At 40.2% G+C, this 21,498-nt stretch overlaps 1 protein-coding gene across 11 annotated transcripts in view; it reads left to right on the top strand.

The window, feature by feature from the left end:
• The window catches only part of SIPA1L3 (signal induced proliferation associated 1 like 3), a 308,825-nt gene that overhangs the window by 10,168 nt on the left and 277,159 nt on the right, over positions 1-21,498 (top strand). For 2 of the 11 annotated variants that reach the window (XM_077132027.1, XM_077132022.1), the window contains exon 1: positions 1,549-7,206. The exons of the other annotated variants lie outside the window; for them this stretch is intronic. The gene's annotated coding sequence lies outside the window, so the exon portion shown is untranslated. Of the gene's footprint in view, positions 1-1,548; positions 7,207-21,498 lie in introns of those variants that run through there. 11 annotated transcript variants of the gene reach the window in all.

The following is a 21,498-nucleotide window of genomic DNA, read 5'->3' as shown; positions in this document are numbered from 1 at the left end:
ATGTCATATCTAATTTTCCTTCTTTTTACCTTTCCTCATAGTTTTCCTTTCTACACTCTTCTCCACACCTCTTTCTTTTGTCTTTTCATATCTGTTTCTAGTGCTCCCTTTAGTATTTTTTGCAGAGCTGGTCTCTTGGTCACAAATTCTCTCAGTGATTTTTTTGTCTGAAAATGTTTTAATTTCTCCCTCATTTTTGAAGGACAATTTTGCTGGATATAGAATTCTTTGTTGGCAGTTTTTCTCTTTTAATAATTTAAATATAGCATCCAAATGTCTTCTCACTTACATGGTTTCTGCTGAGAGCTCTATGCATAGTCTTATTGTGCTTCCCTTGTATGTGATGGATTGCTTTTCTCTTGCTACTTTCAAGATTCCCTCTTTCTCTTTGACCTCTGACATTCTGATTAGTAAATGTCTTAGAGTACTTCTATTTGGATCTGTTCTCTTTGGGGTATGCTGCACTTCTTGGATCTGTAATTTTAAGTCTTTCAAAAGAGTTGGGAAATTTTCAGTGATAATTTCCTCCATTAGTTTTTCTTCTCCTTTCCCCTTCTCTTCACCTTCTGGGACACCCACAAAACGTATATTCATGCGCTTCATATTGTCTTTCAATTCCCTGAGTCCCTACTCATATTTTTCCATTTTTTTCCCTATATTTTCTTTTTCCTGCCGGATTTCAGATGTTCGGTCCTCCAGTTCAACTAATCCTATGATCTGTCTCTCGAAATCTACCATTGTAGGTTTCCATTGTTTTTTTTTCATCTCTTCTACTGTGCCTTTCATTCCCATAAGTTCTGTGATTTGTTTTTTCAGCCTTTCTGTTTCTTCTTTTTGTTCGTTCCTTACCTTCTTTGTATCTTCCCTCATTTCATTAATTTGGTTTTTGATGAGGTTTTCCATGTGTGTTCGTATATTCTGAATTAATTGTTTCAGCTCCTGTATCTCATTTTAATTGTTGCTTTGTTCCTAGACTGGGCCATATCTTCAATTTTCCTAGTGTGATTTATTATTTTTTGCTGGCTGTAGGCACTTAATTATCTTAATCAGTTTTTAATGGCTTCAAATTACCAAGCCCTAGTGTCTGAATTCCTTGAGGGAGGGATTCCACCTGAGTTGGGCTTCACCCCTCCCCTGGGGAAGGCACAGGCTCCAGATAAGCCCTCAAACGAGCTTGTTTCTGCCTATGTCTGGGGCAGTTGCAGCCTGAGAAGCCCTGCCACTGTATCCAAAGGCAGTCAAGCCTTTGTAGAAACATGGCCACAGAAACCTCTGTTTCCTTCTTGTTTTTTCTTTTTCCATCAGTCCTGCCCCCTTGGTGCTGGGGCAAAAATGAATGACCTCCACTTTGACCAGGTTCACCTGAGCTGGGGGCCTATTTTTAGTAGTCAGAATTTGTTAATTAATTCCACAATTGGCATTTGGTTGGGCTCAGCCCCTGCTGCTGGTAAAGTCTCTTTTCTTTCCTCTCTGGGAAGCAGCCTGTGGGGGAGGGGCATCAGCCGCCATGGCTTCGGGAACTCACGGCGGTGGGGGGGGGGGCAGCTCACAGCTGGTCCAGACTGGGGTACGCTGTGTGTCCGGTTACTGACATGGCCCCAGGAGCTGTTCTGTACTGTTTCTGGTTATTTAGTAGTTGTTCTAGAGGACGAACTAATATGTAGAAAATTGTTAAGCCGCCATCTTGATGACCAGTTTCTTGACCTTGTTGAGTAATATTCCTGGCTTTTATTAGGTTGAACCATATGGAAAACTGCCTTTGTGGGTCAAGAATGGTTTCGTATTGACAATTTTATTTGGTTTAGCCTAATAGCTTCCATTCAAGAGTGAGGAATTTGACCAATTCTTTCTTGCCCCAGGAGTTGGTTGTCAGAAGTTGATAACTCCTCCTCCTTCCTACATACACACTTCTCTTTCAGTGTCAAGCCCAACAGTTGTAGGGACACCAGTGAATATAAAACCCCTGTCCCACCTATAGCTCCATACTGCTTTAAGTCTGACAAGAGGCTCCCTTTTTCTACTGGAACCTCACCTGGAGTAAGTCATGTTAGTCATTCTTTGGCTTTCTGCATCCTGCTGCCACCCATTTTGAAATCACAGATAGCTCCCAGAGGGAAGGGCACTTCTGGACTCTCACCAGATATTTGTCTTGACTCAATGTGGTAGGGGTGCTCTCTGGAAAAAGGCAGAACTTGTGGGCTTTCTGGATGAGTGACCAGAGGTACTGGTAGAACACCCAGCCTGGAGTGTCAATCGGTATATCTGCTGGGACCAGGAAGGCATGGGAGGAGACCTTTTCTGAGGAACCATTGTCTGGACAGTGGAGAAAGGCCTTCAGCTCCTCATGTTGTCATACTTCTGTTGCTGACCAGGAGCTGCTAGTCCTTGTGAAACCCCAGCTACATCCAGGGCACTGGACTAGGTCCTGGGAGATAAAACAGACAGACAGGATATATGAGGAGATCACCTTAATTTTTGTGCCTTCAGAAATAATAATAGCAGCAACAACAACAGCAAATAGGTCATATAGAGTCCATTCTGTGTGAGGCACTGTGCTGGGTGCTTCATACATGGTGACTCATTTAAGGCTTCCAAGGTAAGTACTCTTATTAGCCCCCTTTTGCAGATGAGATAACTAAATTTAAATAACTTGGCCCAGGTCACATGGCTGGAAAATGATTATGTGTTTTGAACCCTGGAGTCTGGTTCCAGAGGCTTCCTTCCTAATAATTGTGTGCTCCTGCAGTGGTTCTCCAATTTGAGCTTAAATCACATTCCCTGTAGGGCTTGTGAAAACACTGATTGCTGGGCCCCACCCAGAGAATTTGATTCTCTGACAAGTCCCCAGGTGGTAGTGATGTTTCTGATTCAGAGATCACATTTTTGAGAACCACTGATCTGTAACAGGAAGCTGAACTGAAATTGGCCTCAACTGTTAGGAGATGTATGAACTCATGTAACAAGGAAACCCATAGGAAGGCAGCGCAGGGATTGACTAATGTAGCAGCCCCATAATGTCTTCAATACCAGGTGCTCTCCAGGGTTCCACTCTGCCATCCATGGTATGGTTTCCTATGTCATCAGGCTCCCCTGGTGGCTGCAAGATGGCTGTCACAGCTTCATTTCTCACACCCTGATAGGGCCCTATCCAGAAGCAGAGAGCATCTCTTATTCAGCATGACTCTTTTTTTCAAGAGGAATCCTTTCATTAGAAGCCCTCCCTCCCAGATTCCCCACGTATCTCATTAGCCAGAATATGTGACATATGACTATGCCCAAACAACTCACTAGAAGGGAAATGGGAGTCTTGTGAAAGGTTTAAACTAATCAAGATTTACTCCCTTAGGGTTGGAGCTAGAGCCAGCCTTACCTGAAACACGTGGCCGCTGGAAGGAAAGTGGATACAGGAATAAAATCAAAGCACTGTTTAGGAAGGTATTGGGAGAGGGGGATAGACTTTGGGTAGAGAAACAATGAACCTGTTGTAGAAATAGTGAAACAAAGTGGGAGCAGAATATCCATGAGTTTCAGTGTTGTATTTATCAATTTTGTTTTCTAATAACCTGAATCAGGACACATGCTTGTGTGTTTGTGTGTGTGTGTGGTTTTTAATCATGAAAACTGACCACCTTTGAGTGTGTATTCTCAGAGTTCCTGCAGCATAGGTTTTAGCAGTCTTGTCAGAAAACCACGTTTCTGAAAGGTTTAGTAGGCGAAAGGGTGAGAAAGAAGAAAGGTACCAGGAAATTTAAAGTGGTGGGGGGGTGATTTCTGCGCTCCTGGGCAGAACTCACCAAACCCAAGACGGAGGGAGGTGAGTGCGCACACGGGCTTCTGCGTGGGCAGCTTTTAAGGATGGAGGTCAGGTGACGTCCGGAAGGGGCAGTTCATTAGTTCCTGAAGTCAGGTTGGGAGGGGCGACACAGCCTCGGCAGCTCCAATTGCAGTGCCCTTCCCCGTTCCCCGACCTAACAGTTTCCTTCATGAAAATTCAGGGAAACCAGGGTTCGGAGACAAGTCTTTGAGAAGACTCATGTTGCTCAGAAACATCTGAATCTCATTCCTGCCTTTGCTCCTGACCCATTGCTGTTCAAGTTGCTCCTTGCAGAGCTCAGAGTTCTCCTGTGAGGACTACCTCCTGGGGTTGTTTTGTAGATGAAAGGAGAGGGTGTAGGTCCAGTGCTTAACCCTCAGTAACTGGCATGTGGCTCAAGAATGTGGCTGCTGAAGTGAATATAATAAATGTGACATGGGTTGAATAGTCATTTAAATATCACTTAATAATCCTGAGCACCCCCCATCCCTGCAACAAAAGTGACCATTTGCAGACTGAAATTTCCCATCAGTACCTGTTGCCACTGCTTGTGACCACTGTAGGAAATAGTTGCTCTGCGAGACTGCAGAGCAGCTGAGTAATGAAGCCCAGACTGTCAGGGTGCAAATCCTGGATCCATCTCCGGCACTCCATGTGACCTTGGGCAAGCCTCTCAGACTCACAGTATCTCAGTTTCCACATCTATACAGTGGGGCTGGTATTGCCTTCCTGGAGTACTGGGAGGATTAAGCAGCACTTAGAACAGGGCAGGGCTTGTTCCCCTGGTGAGCGCTTAATACGCCAAACTTCCTATTCTTTTAGTATTTTGTGCGCAATTGTTCACCAGGGATTGAACCCCTAAGAGTAGGTAGGGTCTGTGTACCCCTAGGGCCTGACTCAGAATAGATTATTTTATATATATATATTTTGTGGATGAAGAGAGGGAGGTAAGAACCTCTCAGTTTTTTTTGTTTTTTTTTTTTTTACTTTTGCCCAGAATTTAAACTCCATGACCATGAGCTGATTTCCCACTATTTTTTTTATAGTCAAATAGGTTCTATATATGAAATTACTTTTTTTGTCCTTTTGGTTTCATCTAACACACTTCGTCTTCAACAATAACACCAGAAAAGCTTATTTTTGAACTGCTGACAGCTTTCAACATAATACATTTCATTTACAAAATACTTCACAATATTCATTTAACAAGCACTGCAGTGAAAGCAACTTTATGAACAGTAACGCAACCAACAATAAACAAAAAGAGGTGATAAAAACAATACATTCACTTTTCATTTCATTTCCTTCTTGACTTGGATTACAGATTATTCTATCCTTCCATTTTTTGGATCATATTAAGATAGTCCACTCAATACCAAGATGAGCAGATATTTCATCCATTTCTAAAAGTGGAAAGCCCTTCTTAATGTACAATTCTTGAGGCAGCTGGATTTACTGCAAATGAAGTAAACTTTTTAAAAGGACATTGTCACAGGTTAAGTGTTCTCTGACATGCCAGAGTGGATAAGTGAGAAGAGCCTCTAGAAAATAGAACATTTTCCCATTTTTAAAGTAACAGCACAGTAGGCCAGATAAACACAAAAGCCAACAAAACACAGGCACTAGTCAGGAGCTGAGAGCTGTCCTCTCTGACCTCTACATAAGGCCTCTCTCACCAGACATTCAAATATATAGACCACACATCCGCGAAGAAAGACATACATTCCATTGTTTTCTTTTTTTCAACTATGTCTGTGTAAGACTATAGTACATACAAAAGAAGAATAAATTATATGTCTTAAAGTAAATGCTGAAAGTTCTCAAGTACAACCTGTTCTATCTGAATGCCAGGTAGTGGCACATAGAGCTATGCTACCAACCCTGAAATAAGCAAGAACATAAAAATTTGAGAAAATGAATAAAAAATATATTTTAAAATAAGGCTTCTCCAAACAAAAATCTGTGGCATAAATTAACAGCAGGTTGTTGCTATGACAGAGCTAGAGACCTCCAGACTCATTGGTGGATGACTAATTTGTCAAAATTAGGATAAGAAGTATGAAACCCGATCACCAGCTACTCCTGTATTCCCGGGCCTTCCCTTAGTTTTCTTTTAGAAAACTTCCAAACAGCTAAGAGGACAGAGTTCCTGACAGGTGAGCATCATGCTTAATCTGCATACTGAACGTTTCCTGGAAATTCAGTTGTTCAAACCCAGATCTAGAATGATGATTTCCCACTATTTTTGAAAGGTACAAGTGTGGACTTGAGTGAATCGGAGGGTTGCATCATGAAAACTGCAGCAGATAGTTTTTGAGCATTTTTTGTAGTCCAGTGCTAAGTGCTCTCCATAAAGTGCCCTCTGACTCCTCACCACCACTCAATTTACAGGTGAGGAAGCTGAGGCCCAGTGAGGGGACCTCTCTCACTTCTCCAGAGGGAATATGGCAGATAAAGTACAGTGGTGGGCCAGAGCTCCAGAGTTGCTCTGGCTGGGTTGAATCCTGACCCCATCACTTTCCTGCTCTGTGACCTTCAGCCGATGACTTGACTTTTCTGTAAACTTCTGTTCCTCAAGTTTCTCGTCTGTAAAATAGGAATGATAACAGTACCTGCTTTGAGTGAGGGTGGTTTGGAGAGTTAGGGAAGACAATTCATGTGAAGTGCTTAGAACACTGCCTCATGAAGTGAGCACTCAGGTTGTGGCTTATCGTTGTTATTATTAGCTAAAACCATTCAGCTGAGCTTCCAAAGCTGGCTGGAGGAGTCCAGCAGCAAGTCTTAATCATTAAGTTCTGTTGCCTCTGTGAGCTAGTGCCCAGTCTGCATATGGGAAAGAACCCACCTTTGGATTGTAAGTCTGTGACAGAAGTGGCCAGGCTGCAGCCCTTGGCAGGGGATGCTGAGAGAACAGGTCCAGTGCTGGCCTGGTCACTGAACAGGTGGCCTGTTCCTCAATCAGAGGTAACAGGTGAGCCATCTTTGTTACCTTTACCTCTTAAGCCCATTCCATCTCTTCAGACCACGTGTGTGATGAGTAAGGCTTCCTTTTATTTCCTTCCCCCAAAGGGACTGTTGACAAAACAGCTCCCTTTGGGAATGTGTCTGTTCACAAAGACTAACCATCTCTTGGGGAACTCCAGTGGCTGGCATATTCTTGCAGCTGGCCGGCTGTTGAATAAGTCCCTGTTAGAAGCTGGCATGGCAAGTTCCTGTTTCCGCATTCCAGTCACCCACAGGCTGCGGGGAGGCAACACCCCCAGGTCGTTCTGGAGAGCTCAGGCAGGTGCCCTTCGCCTTGAGAAGACCAGACAGGAGCCAGAGCTGGGGTTAACCTTGCACAGTCTCCTGCCCACTTTGTGTTCAGGGCTGTTTTGGGGGACATCGTTTAGGTGAGCAGTGTTTACTAAGTTTGGTAGTGCTTGATAGAGAAAGTTAATAATGTGTTTCTTCTTTTCAGAAATTAGACTGTTAGCTTTTTTCTTCTTCTCCCATGAAATGTTTACCTGCCTTCTCCTAACTGTGAAGAAAGGGTGGGCGGAGTGTTGAGGGAGTGAGAAGAAAATGGAGGATATTTTTCCGAGGAGATGGAATCAGGGAATCTTTAGTTGTACTCCTGCTGGATGCTAGGTTCTGTGCCAGGGGCTTTGAGGCATCTTAGCCTGGTATGGACTAGCTCTGTGGTCTCAGGTTAATCCCTGTCCCTTAGTGGACTTCAGTTTACTTATCTGAAGAAATGGGAAATATCTATAATGAATCATGATTTAAAGTGCTCACAGGCTGGGTACGGAGTGGTGTTCAGTGTCGGGGACCTCTGTGATCACCACCCCCATTTTCCCTGTCTGACCTTATTTTGGATAGCGATATGCTGCTTTCCAACTACCCTGGCCTCCTGCTGTTCCTCCCTCTGGGCCTTTGCCCTGGCTGTTCTCTCTACTTATAACACCAAGTAGAACACCTAGAACACTGGGATCCCTTTGGCTCCCTCCTCCCTCCTCCACCTCTCTCATCAGATGCCATCTTCTCAGTGAGACCTCACTTCTTGGTTCAATAACACCTCTCTAGCTCCCTCTAGCCCTTTGTTCTGCTTTATTTTTCTCCACAGCATTTATTACCACTTGACATATCATGTTTTTCTTTATTAAGCCCCCACTCCCCCTTAACTTTAGGCTCTATCCTGTAGAACAATGCCTAGCACATGATAGGGTGGGATAAATAATTTACAAATGAATTTACAATATCAGGAGCACTGTCCCCATTTGGGGTCTGAGTAAGATGTCTATACATCCTGGGGTGAGGGGACATACACACTGCTTGGTCACCCAGCGGATCTCTCCAGCCTGCCTGCATAATCCAACCCTCTGGCTTCCTGTCCCTCAGCCCCCTTGGTCTGTGTAGCCCCAGTCCTCATCTAGCAGCCTGGGTGCATGTGGCATGGAAGAGTGTGCCTTGACCAGGTGAGTGTGGAGGAGACTGGGTTAATTTAGCTTCCTCCAGTACACCACCAGTACACACATCCCATGTATATGGAGAGCTGGTTTATTTCCAGGTCCTGCTTGATGTTCCGGTAGCTGAGAAGCCAGGAATACCTGGGAAGGAAGAATTAACAAGCCAGGCACAGTTTATGGGTTTCCTCTGCTTTAATAGGCAATAATTCTTTTTCTGGGGCGGAACAGGTCTTAATTAAATGGTGAGCTTGAAGTGACTGTGTAATTGCTGATGCCTCCTTATCTGTTTTCTGGCTCCTGGCATCAGCAGTGAATTCTGTAAAATTACCCCGGGCAGACCTTCCCCAGGCTCTGTGGGACGAGGTCAGTGGCCCTCTCAGATTTCTCCCAGCAGTGCAAAGACCTGTGATGTTGATGAACTTTGTGCTGCTGCCGTATAACACGTTATCACACGCCGGGGCATGCTGCTGTTTTAAGAAAGTGTAAAGTGTTAGAAGAGTTGCTCCTGTAGTATTTAACAGGAGCTTTGTCCCTCAAGATCTGAGTGAAGTAGTTTTGGTATTAAGTTGGGAACTCTCCTGCGGGGCTATTTCATGTCCCATTTGAGTCCTAGCACTGCCCATGCTCTGGATTCTGCACAAACTACTTATCTTCTCTGGGCCTCAGTATCCTTATCTAGGAAACGGAGCTACTTAATAGTACCTGAATTAGGGTGCTCCGAATAGCTAACAGTATCCTGAGAAAAAAAAATGAAGTCAGAGGTCTCACGCTACCTGACTTTAAGGCATATTATGAAGCTACAGTGGTCAAAACAGCATGGTACTGGCATAAAGATAGATACACTGACCAATGGAATCGAATAGAGTGTTCAGATATAGACCCTCTCATCTATGGACAATTGATCTTTGATAAAGCAGTCAAGCCAACTCACCTGAGACAGAACAGTCTCTTTAATAAATGGTGCCTAGAGAACTGGATATCCATATACAAAAGAATGAAAGAGAACCCATATCTCACACCCTATACAAAAGTTAACTCAAAATGGATCAAAGACCTAGACAGTAGATCTAAGACCATAAAACTGTTAGAAGAAAATGTAGGGAAATATCTTATAAATCTTATACTTGGAGGCAGTTTTCTAGACCTTACACCCAAAGCAAGAGCACTGAAGAAAGAAAGAAAGAAATGAGAACTCCTCAAAATTAAACCTTTGGCATATCAAAGAACTTCATCAAGAAAGTAATAAGACAGCCTATACAATGGGAGACAATATTTGGAAATGACATATCAGATAAAGGGCTAGTATCCAGAATTTATAAAGAGATTGTTCAACTCAACAACAAAAAGACAGCCAACCCAATTACAAAATGGGAAAAAGACTTGAACAGACACCTACCAGAAGAGGAAATACAAATGGCCAAAAGGCATATGAAAAGGCTCAGCTTCCTTGACCATTAGAGAAATGCAAATCAAAACCACAATGAGATATCATCTCACACCCGCCAGAATGGCCATTATCAATAAAACAGAAAATGACAAGTGCTGGAGAGGATGTGGAGAAAGAGGCACACTTATCCACTGTTGGTGGAAATGTCAAATGGTACAACCGCTGTGGAAGGCAGTTTGGCAGTTCCTCAAAAAGCTAAATATAGAATTGCCATATGACCCGGCAATACCATTGCTAGGTATCTACTCAAAGGACATGAGGGCAAGGACACAAACGGACATTTGCACACCAATGTTTATGGAAGCATTATTTACAGTTGCCAAGAGATGGAAACAGCCAAAATGTCCATCAACAGATGAGTGGCTAAACAAACTGTGGTATATGCATATGATGGAATATTATGCAGCTGTAAGACAGGATAAAGTTATGAAGTATGTAACAACATGGATGGACATTAAGGACATTATGTTGAGTGACACTAGCCAAAAACAAAAGGACAAATACTGTATGGTCTCACTGATATGAACTGACATTAGTGAATAAACTTGAAATATTTCGTTGGTAACAGAGACCACCAGGAAATAGAAAAAGGGTAAGGTATTGGGTAATTGGAGCTGAAGGGATACAGATTGTACAACAGGACTGAATATAAAAACTCAAAAATGGACAGCACAATAATACCTAACTGTAATACAATTATGTTAAAACACTGAATGAAGCTGAATGTGAGAATGATAGAGGGAGGCGGTCTGGGGGCATAAATGAAATCAGAAAGAAAGATAGACGATAAAGATTGAGATGGTATAATCTAGGAAGCCTAGAGTGTATAATGATAGTGACTAAATTTACAAATTTAACAAATGTTTTTGCATGAGGAAGAACAAAGGAATGCTTCAGGGTGTGCTGAAAATAGATGGTAATTAATATTTTAAAATTTCAACTTATGTGGAAAATAAGTTGAAATTTTAGCAAAAAATGTTTATCTGTTACAAAATTTATATTTTGACTAGTGCATTTCCTAATATAATTTGTGTAGATAGCTTGGTTGAACACCATAAGTACATGGAACCTTGGGTAGGACATGAGATTTTGTTGGTTTCTCCAAAGTGATGCCCTGATGAATCCCAGAGTGATATGATCAGTGAGTGGAAAAGTATTTGCAAAGTCCCCTTCGGGGAATGGTGAGAACGGGGGAAAATTCAACCTCAAGTTGAATTCTTGATAGATTCACAAGCAGTGTGGACAACCAAAGCTATAGGCTGAGCCCCCAGTCTTGGGGTTTGTTCATATGAAACTTAACCCCACAAAGGATAGGTCAAACCTACTTAAAATTAGGCCTAAGAATCACCCCCAAGAGAGCCTCTTTTGTTGCTCAGATGTGGCCTCTCTCTCCAGCCAATACAACCAGAAAACTCACCACCCTCCCCCTGTCTACATGGGACATGACTCCCAGGAGTGTGGACCTTCCTGGCAACGTGGGACAGAAATCCTAGAATGAGCTGAGACTCAGCATCAAGGGATTGAGAAAACCTTCTCCACCAGAATGAACGGGAAGAGTGAAATGAGACAAAGTGTCAATGGCTGAGAGATTACACACAGAGTCGAGAGGTTATCCTGGAGGTTATTCTTATGCATTAAGTAGATATCACCTTGTTATTCAAGATGTAATGGAGAGGCTGGAGGGAATTGCCTGAAAATGTAGTGCTGTGTTCCAGTAGCCATGTTTCTTGAGGATGATTGGATAATGATATAGCTTTCACAATGTGACTGTGTGATTGTGAAAACCTTGTGTCTGATGCTCCTTTTATCTACCTTGTCAACAGACGAGTAGAACATGTGGAATAAAAATAAATAATAGGGGGAACTAATGTTAAAATAAATTTAGTTTGAAATGCTAGTGATCAATGAAAAGGAGGGGTAAGGGTTATGGTATGTATAATTTTTTTTTCTGTTTTCGTTTTATTTCTTTTTCTGTTGTCTTTTTATTTCTTTTTCTGAATTGATGCAAATGTTCTAAGAAATGATCATGATGATGAATATGCAACTATGTGATGATATTGTGAATTATTGATTATATATGTAGAATGGAATGATCATGTGTTAAGAATGTTTGTGTTTCTTGTCATGTTTTTAAAAATGTTTAGAAATTAATTTAAAAAATTTAAAAAAGTACCTGAATTAAATGAGTAGTTAAAGTGATATGGTGTGATTCAGCACTGTGTCTAGTGTATAATAAGTGGGGATGATAAATACCTTTATGAACTGATTTCAAGCCCTTTTAAATTTTTTTGTCTCTTCCTTTTTTATGGGCTGCTGCTTTCTTCCCTCTCTTCTCTGCCTCACCCACATCAGCATTCTTCCGCAGTCTTCACCCAGGGTAACCTAGGGAAATAATCAAGTACTGTATGTATCTTCCCACATTTTACTCTGCAGTCATATTATCTGTAGGGGGAAATATTATCCATACTGTCTTGCATTTTACTTTTCTTACATAGAAATACCTCACAGAAATGGCTTGAAGTCTTTGGGTATCACTCATATTTGCTCTTTTTAATGACTACATAACATGCATTGGTGTGAATCTACTATAATGTATTTGGCTAGGCCACCACTGATGTGCATCCCTACCTTGTTTCTAGTTGTTTTCCCAAAATTATCATTTTTATTGATAACTTTCTTAAATTAGATTGCATACCTCCAACCTGCTTAACCACTTTGTTAACTCAAGCCCTAAGCTTTTGTGAATGAATGTGAAACAGCATTACTGTAATGAATCCTCTTATCAAATAGGAGATGCATTTTCTGAGGACTAAGAAGATTCTCACCCGATCCAGCACAATGTTGAACTATCTGCTGTAAAGAGATTAATAGATATATCACCCTTATATACATTAGTTGTACTTAATGGATACTTATTTAAAAATGAGAGACAGAGAAAGATTATTTTGTGTGTGTGTGTGAGAGATGTCGCATTTATTTGGATTACCTTTTTCCTTCTTAACATCCTTTGATGGAAATAAAATGCAAGAGATTTTGCTGGAGTTTGTGATCAGTTTGCATGCTTCCTTTTTTGGTGGTACCTTAGTTAGGGAATGTATTTGGCTTCATGACACCTGTGCAGTGGCTTACCCAAATAAGGGTTTGTTCCAGTTATTTATTACTGCAAAACAAGCCACCCCAACACTTAATGCCTTAAAACAAAAGTTTATTATTTCTTATAATCTCTGATTAAGTGAGACTCAACTGAGTGGTTCTCCTGCTGGCCTTGCTTGGAGTCTCTGTGACTGCGGTCGGTGGGTGGAGAGCTGGAACATGTCTGGCATATTGACAGGGGTAGCTGGGTCCCTTTCTCTCCATGTAGTCTCAAAGCCTCTCCTTTACATGTGGCTTTGCCAGCTGGTAGCATGGAAGCCTAGGGTTTCTTAAGCCTTCTGCAGTTATAGGTCCAGAACTATCCCAGTGTTAGTTAAAGCGAGTTTTGGGATTAGCTCAGATTCACTGAGAGAGGGATGACAAGGTGTGCATTCCCAGAGACTTAGTCCATTGGGGGCCATCTTTGGAAACTGGCTACCTCACGGTTTGTTTTCTCAGCACATAAGAAGTGCTGAGCTCAATAGGATGAGGGTGGTGTTGCAGCTTGTCATCTCCCTAATGCCCCATATTCCTCTCTATGTGCTCTGCCATTCTTAGCCGCAGAGTCGTAAGACAGCTGTTCTACCTCCAGTCCCATATCCTTGGTACTGGCAGGGAGATGAAAAGCTCTAAGGAGGAGAATCTGGACATTACCTCTACTAGGAAACCATAGCCTTCCCTGAAATCCTTAGCAGTCTTCTGCTTGTGTCTCTTTGTGACATGACCACCCTTGCTGTGAGGAAGTCTGGCAAATGCAGTTTTTTAGCTGGGCTCGTTGCCACCCTGAACAAAGTCAGGGTTCAGTCAGTAAGGGGAGAGTGCTGGGTAGACACCTAGAAGTGGTCTCTCTAGTCAGCCATGGAAGTCGTGGGTAAACTGAGGCAGCGAGCATTTATCTATGATTTATTAAGTATATATGATAGGCAGGGCTCTCACAGAGGCTGCCATAGTCAGAAACATTAACACATCTGTGGGCTAAACACACCAGGATCATTGCAGGCCTTGGCCAGATAGTTGCTCAGACCAAATCACCTATGTAGATGTTTGAAGTTAGAATAATAATAGCAGAAACCGATCTCATTAAGGGCTTAATGTCTATAGAGGAACGGTCCATGAATGCTTTTCATTAACCAACTCATTTAATCTTTACAGTGGCCTAGGAAGCAGGCGCTGTTGTCCCCTTTTTCAATTTAGTAACAGGCACAGAGAGGTTAAATAATACGCCATAGGTCCTATGGCCAGGGAGTAGTGGAGTCAAAATGCACTCTTCAGTGGTCTGACCCTGAGTTCATTTGCTTAATCACTGTGCTCTATTGCTTTATTTATTTACTATAGGAAACATTTCTTGTTGAAATGAATATGTAAGTGGCAGAAGAACAAAACATGGCATAGAAACCACTTACAACCCCATCTCCACTACTCCCATTTCTTGCCTCATTGGTCCCATCTTCCAGCACCTTGGTACACATTCTTCCTCATCTTTTTCTAAATAGTATAATATATAATTATATTATTATAATATATTAATAATCATAACCTTGGTTCATGATACACTGCCATTTTTATCCGTGAAGAAATGTCTATGAATCATAATGAATACGCATTAAGTTAGTGTTCACCCCAAGAATTAGAACATTACCAGTAATTTATATGTATTTGTCTGACACACCCCATTTTCCCCCGCCTGTTCTCTCAGATGTGACCACCATCTTAAGGTTTTTGATTTTCATTCTTTGCCTTAAAAATAATTATTTTTGAACTTTATACAAATGATCTACTACATGTAGACTTCTGGGGCTTGCATTTTTCACTTAATATTTTGATTTCAAGGTTGATCCATGTTGTTTGTGTAGTAGTTCCTTCATTTTTACTGCTTTGTAGTATTCCACTGGGTGGATATACCATGTTTTTGTTTCTCATTTCTAGGTCAGTAGGTGTTTGGTTAGTTTTCAGGTTTTTTTGCTACTCACTGTTTACTGTAAACATTACACGAGTCTCCTGGTATACATGGACAAGAATTTATCTTGGGTATATACTAGGCATGAGATTGCTGGGCCATAGGATGTGAGCATCTTCCATCTTACCAGATAGTCTAACTGTTCTCCAAACATCCTCACTAACGATGTATGAGACCCCATTGTTCTATATCCTTGTTACACTAGTTTTTGTTTTTGTTTTTTTTTACTATTTTTATTGATAAATCTTAACACACAAACATTCCATACATGGTGTCCAATCAGTGGCTCACAGTATCACCACATAGTAGTATTTTCATCACCATGATCATTTTTTAGAGCATTTGCATCACTCCAGAAAAATAAATAAAAAGGAAAAGAAAAAACCCTTTTATACCATACCTCTTACCCCTCCCTTTCGTTGAGCACTAGTATTTCCATCTACCCAATTTATTTATTTATTTATTTTTTGTTTTGTTTTGTTTTCAGAGTTTTTTTTCCTCCCCCTTCCCCTAATTCTTAGCAGCTTGATGTGTCATTTTCCCCAGCAGGGGAGGGGGTGTACCCAATTTATTTTAACCTTTATCCCCACTGTTGTTTACTTTTTATTCGTATCTTTTACTCATTTGGCTGTGATAGAAGGCACATCAGACACAAGGTTTTCACAATCACACAGTCACATTGTAAAAGCTATATTGTTTTACAATCATTTTCAAGAATCAAGGCTACTGAAGTACAGCTCAACAGTTTCAGGAACTTCCCCCTAGCCACTCCAATATACCATAAACTATAAAGGAATATCTATATAACGCGTAAGAGAATGACCTCCAGGATAACCTCTTGACTCTGTTTGAAATCTCTCAGCCATGAAACTTTATTTTGTCTGATTTCTCTCTTTCCCCTTTTGGTCAAGAAGCCTTTCTCAATCCCTTGATACCAGGTCCTGGCTTATCCTGGGATTTATGTCCCACCATGCCAAGGAGAATTATACCACTGGGAGTCACGTCCCACGTAGGTGATGAGGTCAGTGAGTTCACCTGCCGTGTCAACTTAGAGAGAGCCCTCATCTGAACAACAGAAGAGGTTTTCTGGGGGTGACTCTTAGGCCTTATTTTAAGTAGGCTTGGCCTATCCATTGCAGGGATAAGTTTCATAGGGATGAACCCCAAGATTGAGGGCTCAGCCTATTGATTTGGTTGTCTCCACTGCTTGAGAGAATATTAGAAATTCTCCAAATGGGTAAGTTGAATATTTCTTCTTTTCTCCCCAGTGCTCCACGGGGATCTTGGAAATACTTCTTTATTTGTTGCCCAAATTACTCTGAGGTATATAAGGGCATCATACTAACCTGGACAAAGCAATCAAGTCTCACACCCTAGTCAAGATTCCATGTATTCATATGTTCAACTAAACTGACTATAAAAGTTAAATTAGGAAATGCACTACCCAAAATGTAAATTTTGTTCTAAATAATCATCTCTCCTTTTGGTCTCACATAGAAGTTGAAGTTTTAAAATGAGGACAGTATCATCCTTTACCTTGTACTCTGATTTATCTTAGTCCTATCCAGATCAGCTTTTCATATCTCTACTCAAAGTCAGATCCCTTTTTAAACTTTTTAAACAGTTACTGTATGGAGTACTGCTGGCTTTCATAGCTTCAGAGCTCTAATTCTGAGTCTCAGGTGTCACATAAATACCCAAAGTTTCTGGAAATGACCAGAATATAAACAAACAGCTCAGTACCTCAGAATTTAAGAATAACAGTTACAACTCCTGAATATATGTGACTGCTGTAAGAGCTTACAATCTAGGACCCTTTACAATACGCCCCAACCTGATAACCCAGGCTCTTGGCTTTAGTTCACCGAGTTTTTATATTATAATTAGTCCATATGAGTAAGGCATGGTAATATTTGTTTCTGATATTTCATTCAACATACACTCCTTAAGGTTCATTCACCTAGTTGCTTGCCTCCATTGCACTAGGTTTTATTAAGCTTTTTAACTTTTGCCAGTCTGGTGGATATGAAATGGAATCTCATTGTGGTTTTAATTGTGATATCCCTGAAAACTAGTAAGGTGGGATATCTTTTCATTCATGTTTCTTCTACTGAATATCCTCTGTTCATTGCTTTTGCTTATTTTTTTCTTTTCTTTTTCCTTATTGATTTGTAGATATTCTTTATATTCTCGGGTTGTAAATCCCGGGACAGCAACCTGTGTGAACTTGTGATAATTTAATGATTCTCATGTCATCAATTCCTTGGTTGTCACCTTTCCTGACCCCATCCCATGGTACTTCTGTGTACCCGCAGCTTGCAGTGATTCTCTCTTCTTTGAGAACAATCTTCACTGTGTGGACACTTATATATGTTATAGGTATATATACCCAGTTTTACCCACCCTGACATTGCTTTTTAAAATTTCTTTTTTTTATTGTGGTAAAAGATATATATATATATATATATATATATATATATATATATATATATATATATATATACACACTATAATATAAATTATATATATATAATATAAATTTTTCCATTTTTACCATTTGTACTTGTACAGTTCAATCGCATTAATTACATTCACAGTGTTGTGCAACCATCAACACTGTGCCATAATTTTTGACCCCAGGGACATCAGTTAGGATTAGGTTCCTCTGCAAATAATAGAAAACCTAAAATGACAGTGGCCTAAGCAAAATAGAAATTAATTTCTTTCTAACATGAAGCAGCCCACTGATAAGCATCCCTGGTCTATACTCTTACCAGGGACCCAGTCTCCTTTTATCTTCTTCTTCCACCATCTTTTACCATGCCACTTCATTGTTTGAGATGGCTGCTCAAGCTCCAGCCATTATATCCCAGGAAGCAGGAAAGAAGAAGGGATGATGACACCTACCTCTCTCTATTAAGGACATGTAATGGAACCAACACGCAATAATTCTGCTTACAGATCCTTGCCCAGAATTTAGTCATATAGCCACATACAATGTCAAGAGAATTTGGGAAAAGGAGCTTTTATACCACATGGCCTGTTCTTAACTAAAAATCAAGGGTTCTATTACTAAGTTAAAAAGGGAGACTATCAGAGTAAGTATCCAGCAGCTTTACTGAGGTGTTCCCAAAAAATGGAACTTAAAGATGTTGCCAGACACCAGCCTGGTATTTCTAGGTTGTACCCTGTTTGATTTGTTGATTTATTCCACAGATATTTATTGAGCAGCTCTTTTGTACAGGCACCATTATGGGAGCAGGGAAGACAACAGTGAATAAAACAGTCTCCCTTGTCTTATTCAGGGGAGGAAGTATGTACTGTATACTTGTTACACTAGGTTTTTGGTTGTTTTTGTTTTTTTTAAAGTTATTTATTTATTAATTAATTTCAAATGAACAAAAATATTGACACATAATCATTCTGTTCTACATATATAATCAGTAATTCACAATATCATCACATAGTTGTATATTCATCATTTCTTAGAATATTTGCATAATTCAGAAAGAGAAATAAAAAGACAACAGAAAAAGAAAAAAAATGAAAACAGAAAAAAATTCATATATGCCATACCCCTTACCCCTCCCATTCATTGATTCTAGCATTTCAATCTACTAAATTTATTTTAACATTTGTTCCCCCTATTATTTATGTTTAATCCATATGTTTTACTCATCTGTCCATAAGGTCATAAAAGAAGCATCAGACACAAGGTTTTTACAATCACACAGTCACGTTGTGAAAGCTGTATCATTATGCAATCATCTGCAAGAAACATGGCTACTGGAAAACAGCTCTGCATTTTCAGGCAGTTCCCTCCAGCCTCTTTTTTACACCTTAACTAAAAAGATGATATCTATTTAACGCATAAGAATAACCTCCAGGATAACCACTGAACTCTGTTTAGGATCTCTCAGCCATTGACACTTTATTTTGTCTCATTTCTCTCTTCTCCCTTTTGGTGGAGAAGGTTTTCTCAATCCCTTGGTGCTGAGTCCCAGCTCATTCTAGGATTTCTGTCCCATGTTGCCAGGAAGGTCCACACCCCTGAGAGACATGTCCCACATAGAGAGGGGGAAGGCACTGAGTTTACTTGTCGTGTTGGCTGAGAGAGAGAGGCCACATCTGAGCAACAAAAGAGGTTCTCTTGGGGGTGACTCTTAGGCCTAATTTTAAGTAGGCTTAGCCTATCCTTTGCAGGGTTAAGTTTCACATGAACAGACCCCAAGATTGGGGGCTCAGCCTATTGCTTTGGTTGTCCCCACTGCTTGTGAGAATATCAAGAATTCTGCACTTGGGGAAGTTGAATTTTCCCCCTTTCCCACCATTCCCCAAAGGGGACTTTGCAAATACTTTTTTATTTACTGTTCAAATCATTCCGGAATTTATCAAGGCATCACTCTGGACAAGCCTACAAAATCTTATGCCCTACTTAAGGTTCCATGTACTTATGGTGTTCATTTAACCTGTCCACATAAGTTACATTAGGAAATGTACCAAATAAACATTTTTTGCTTTACTCTCACACATAAGTTAAAATTTTTAAATATTAATTACCATCTTTTTTTAATACCCTGCATTATTGACATTCCTTTGTTCTTCCTCATGCAGAACATTTTTTAATTTGTACATTTAGTCACTATCGTTATACACTCTAGGCATTCCTAGATTATACCATCTCAATATTTATCATCTGTCTTTCCTTCTAATTTCATTTGTGCCCCCAGGCCTCATCCTTCTGTCATTCTCACATTCAGCTTCATTCAGTGTTCTAACATTATTGTGTTACAGTTAGGTAGCATTGTGGTATCCATTTCTGAATTTTTACAATCAGTCCCATTGTACAACCTATCCCTTCAGTTCCAATTACTCAATATCTACCCTATTTGTATCTCCTGATGACTTCTATTCTTAACTGAGATTATCCAAGTTTATTCATTAATGTTAGTTCATATCACTGAGACCATACGGTATTTGTCCTTTTGTTTCTGGCTAATCTCATTCAGCATAATGTCCTTAAGGTCCATCCATGTTGTTAGATACTTCATAACTTTATTCTGTCTTGCAGCTGCATAATATTCCATCGTATGTGTATACCACAGCTTGTTTAGCCACTTGTCTGTTGATGGACATTTAGGCTGTTTCCATCTCTTGGCAATTGTAAATAATGCTGCTTTAAACATTGGTATGTAAATGTCCGTTTGTGTCTTTGACCTCATGTCCTTTGAGTAGGTATCTAGCAATAATATTGCCAGGTCATATGGCAATTCTATACTTAGCTTCCTGCGGAACCACCAAACTGCTTCCACAGTGGTTGTACCATTTAACATTCCCACCAACAGTGGATAAGTGTGCCTCTTTCTCCATATCCTCTCCAGCACTTGTCATTTTCTGTTTTATTGATAATGGCCATTCTGGTGGGTGTGAGATGATATCTCATTGTGGTTTTGGTTTGCATTTCCCTAGTACCCAGGGAAGTTGAGCATCTTTTCATGTACCTTTGGTCATTTGTATTTCCTCTTCTGAGAAGTGTCTGTTCAAGTCTTTAGCCCATTTTGTAATTGGGTTGTCTATCTTTTTGTTGTTGAATTGAACAATTTCTTTATAAATTCTGGATACTAGCCCTTTATCTGATATATTATTTCCAAATATTGTCTCCCATTGTGTAGTCTGTCTTTTTACTTTCTTGACGAAGTTCTTTGATGTGCCAAAGGTTTAATTTTGAGGAGTTCCCATTTATTTCTTTCTTTCTTCAGTGCTCTTGCTTTGGGTGTAAGGTCTAGAAAACTGCCTCCAAGTATAAGATTTGTAACATATTTCTCTACATTTTCTTCTAACAGTTTTATGGTCTTAGATCTAATGTGTAGGTCTTCGATCCATTTTGAGTTAATTTTTGTATAGGGTGTGAGATATGGATCCTCTTTCATTCTTTTACATGTGGATATCCAGTTCTGTAGGCACCATTTATTGAAGACTGTTCTTTCCCAGGTGAGTTGGTTTGACTAAAGCCTGATCAAAGATCAATTGTCCATAGATGAGAGGGTCTATATCTGAACACTCTATTCTATTCCATTGGTCAGTATATCTGTCTTTATGCCAATGCCATGCTGTTTTGGCCACTGTAGTTTCGTAATATACCTTAAAGTCAGGTAGTGTGAGACCTCCGACTACATTTTTCTTTCTCAAGATACTTTTAGCTATTTGGGGCACCCTGCCCTTCAGATAAATTTGGTTATTGGTTTTCTATTTCTGAAGAGTAAGTTTTTGGGATTTTAATTGGTATTGCATTGAATCTGTAAATCAATTTAGGTACAGTTGACATCTTAACTATAGTAGTCCTCCAATCCATGAACACAGTATGCCCTTCCCTTTATTGAGGTCTTCTGTGATTTCTTTTAACAATTTCTTATAGTTTTCTTTATATAGGTCTTTTGTCTCTTTAGTTACATTTATTCCTAAATATTTTATCCTTTTGGTTGCAGTTGTAAATGGAATTTTTTTCTTGCTTTCCCCCTCAGATTTTTCATAATTACTGCATAGAAACACTACAGATTTTTGAGTGTTGATCTTGTAACTTGCCACTTTGTTGTACTCATTTGTTAGCTCTAGTAGTTTTGCTGTGGATTTTTCAGGGTTTTCGACATATAATATCATATCATCTGCAAACAGTGAGAGTTTTACTTCTTCCTTTCCAATT

Source organism: Tamandua tetradactyla, chromosome 16, assembly GCF_023851605.1.
Source record: "Tamandua tetradactyla isolate mTamTet1 chromosome 16, mTamTet1.pri, whole genome shotgun sequence".
In the NCBI taxonomy this organism is placed as follows: Eukaryota; Metazoa; Chordata; class Mammalia; order Pilosa; family Myrmecophagidae; genus Tamandua; species Tamandua tetradactyla.
Note: the sequence above shows the minus strand (reverse complement) of the source record. Positions and strands in the feature narration are given on the sequence as shown.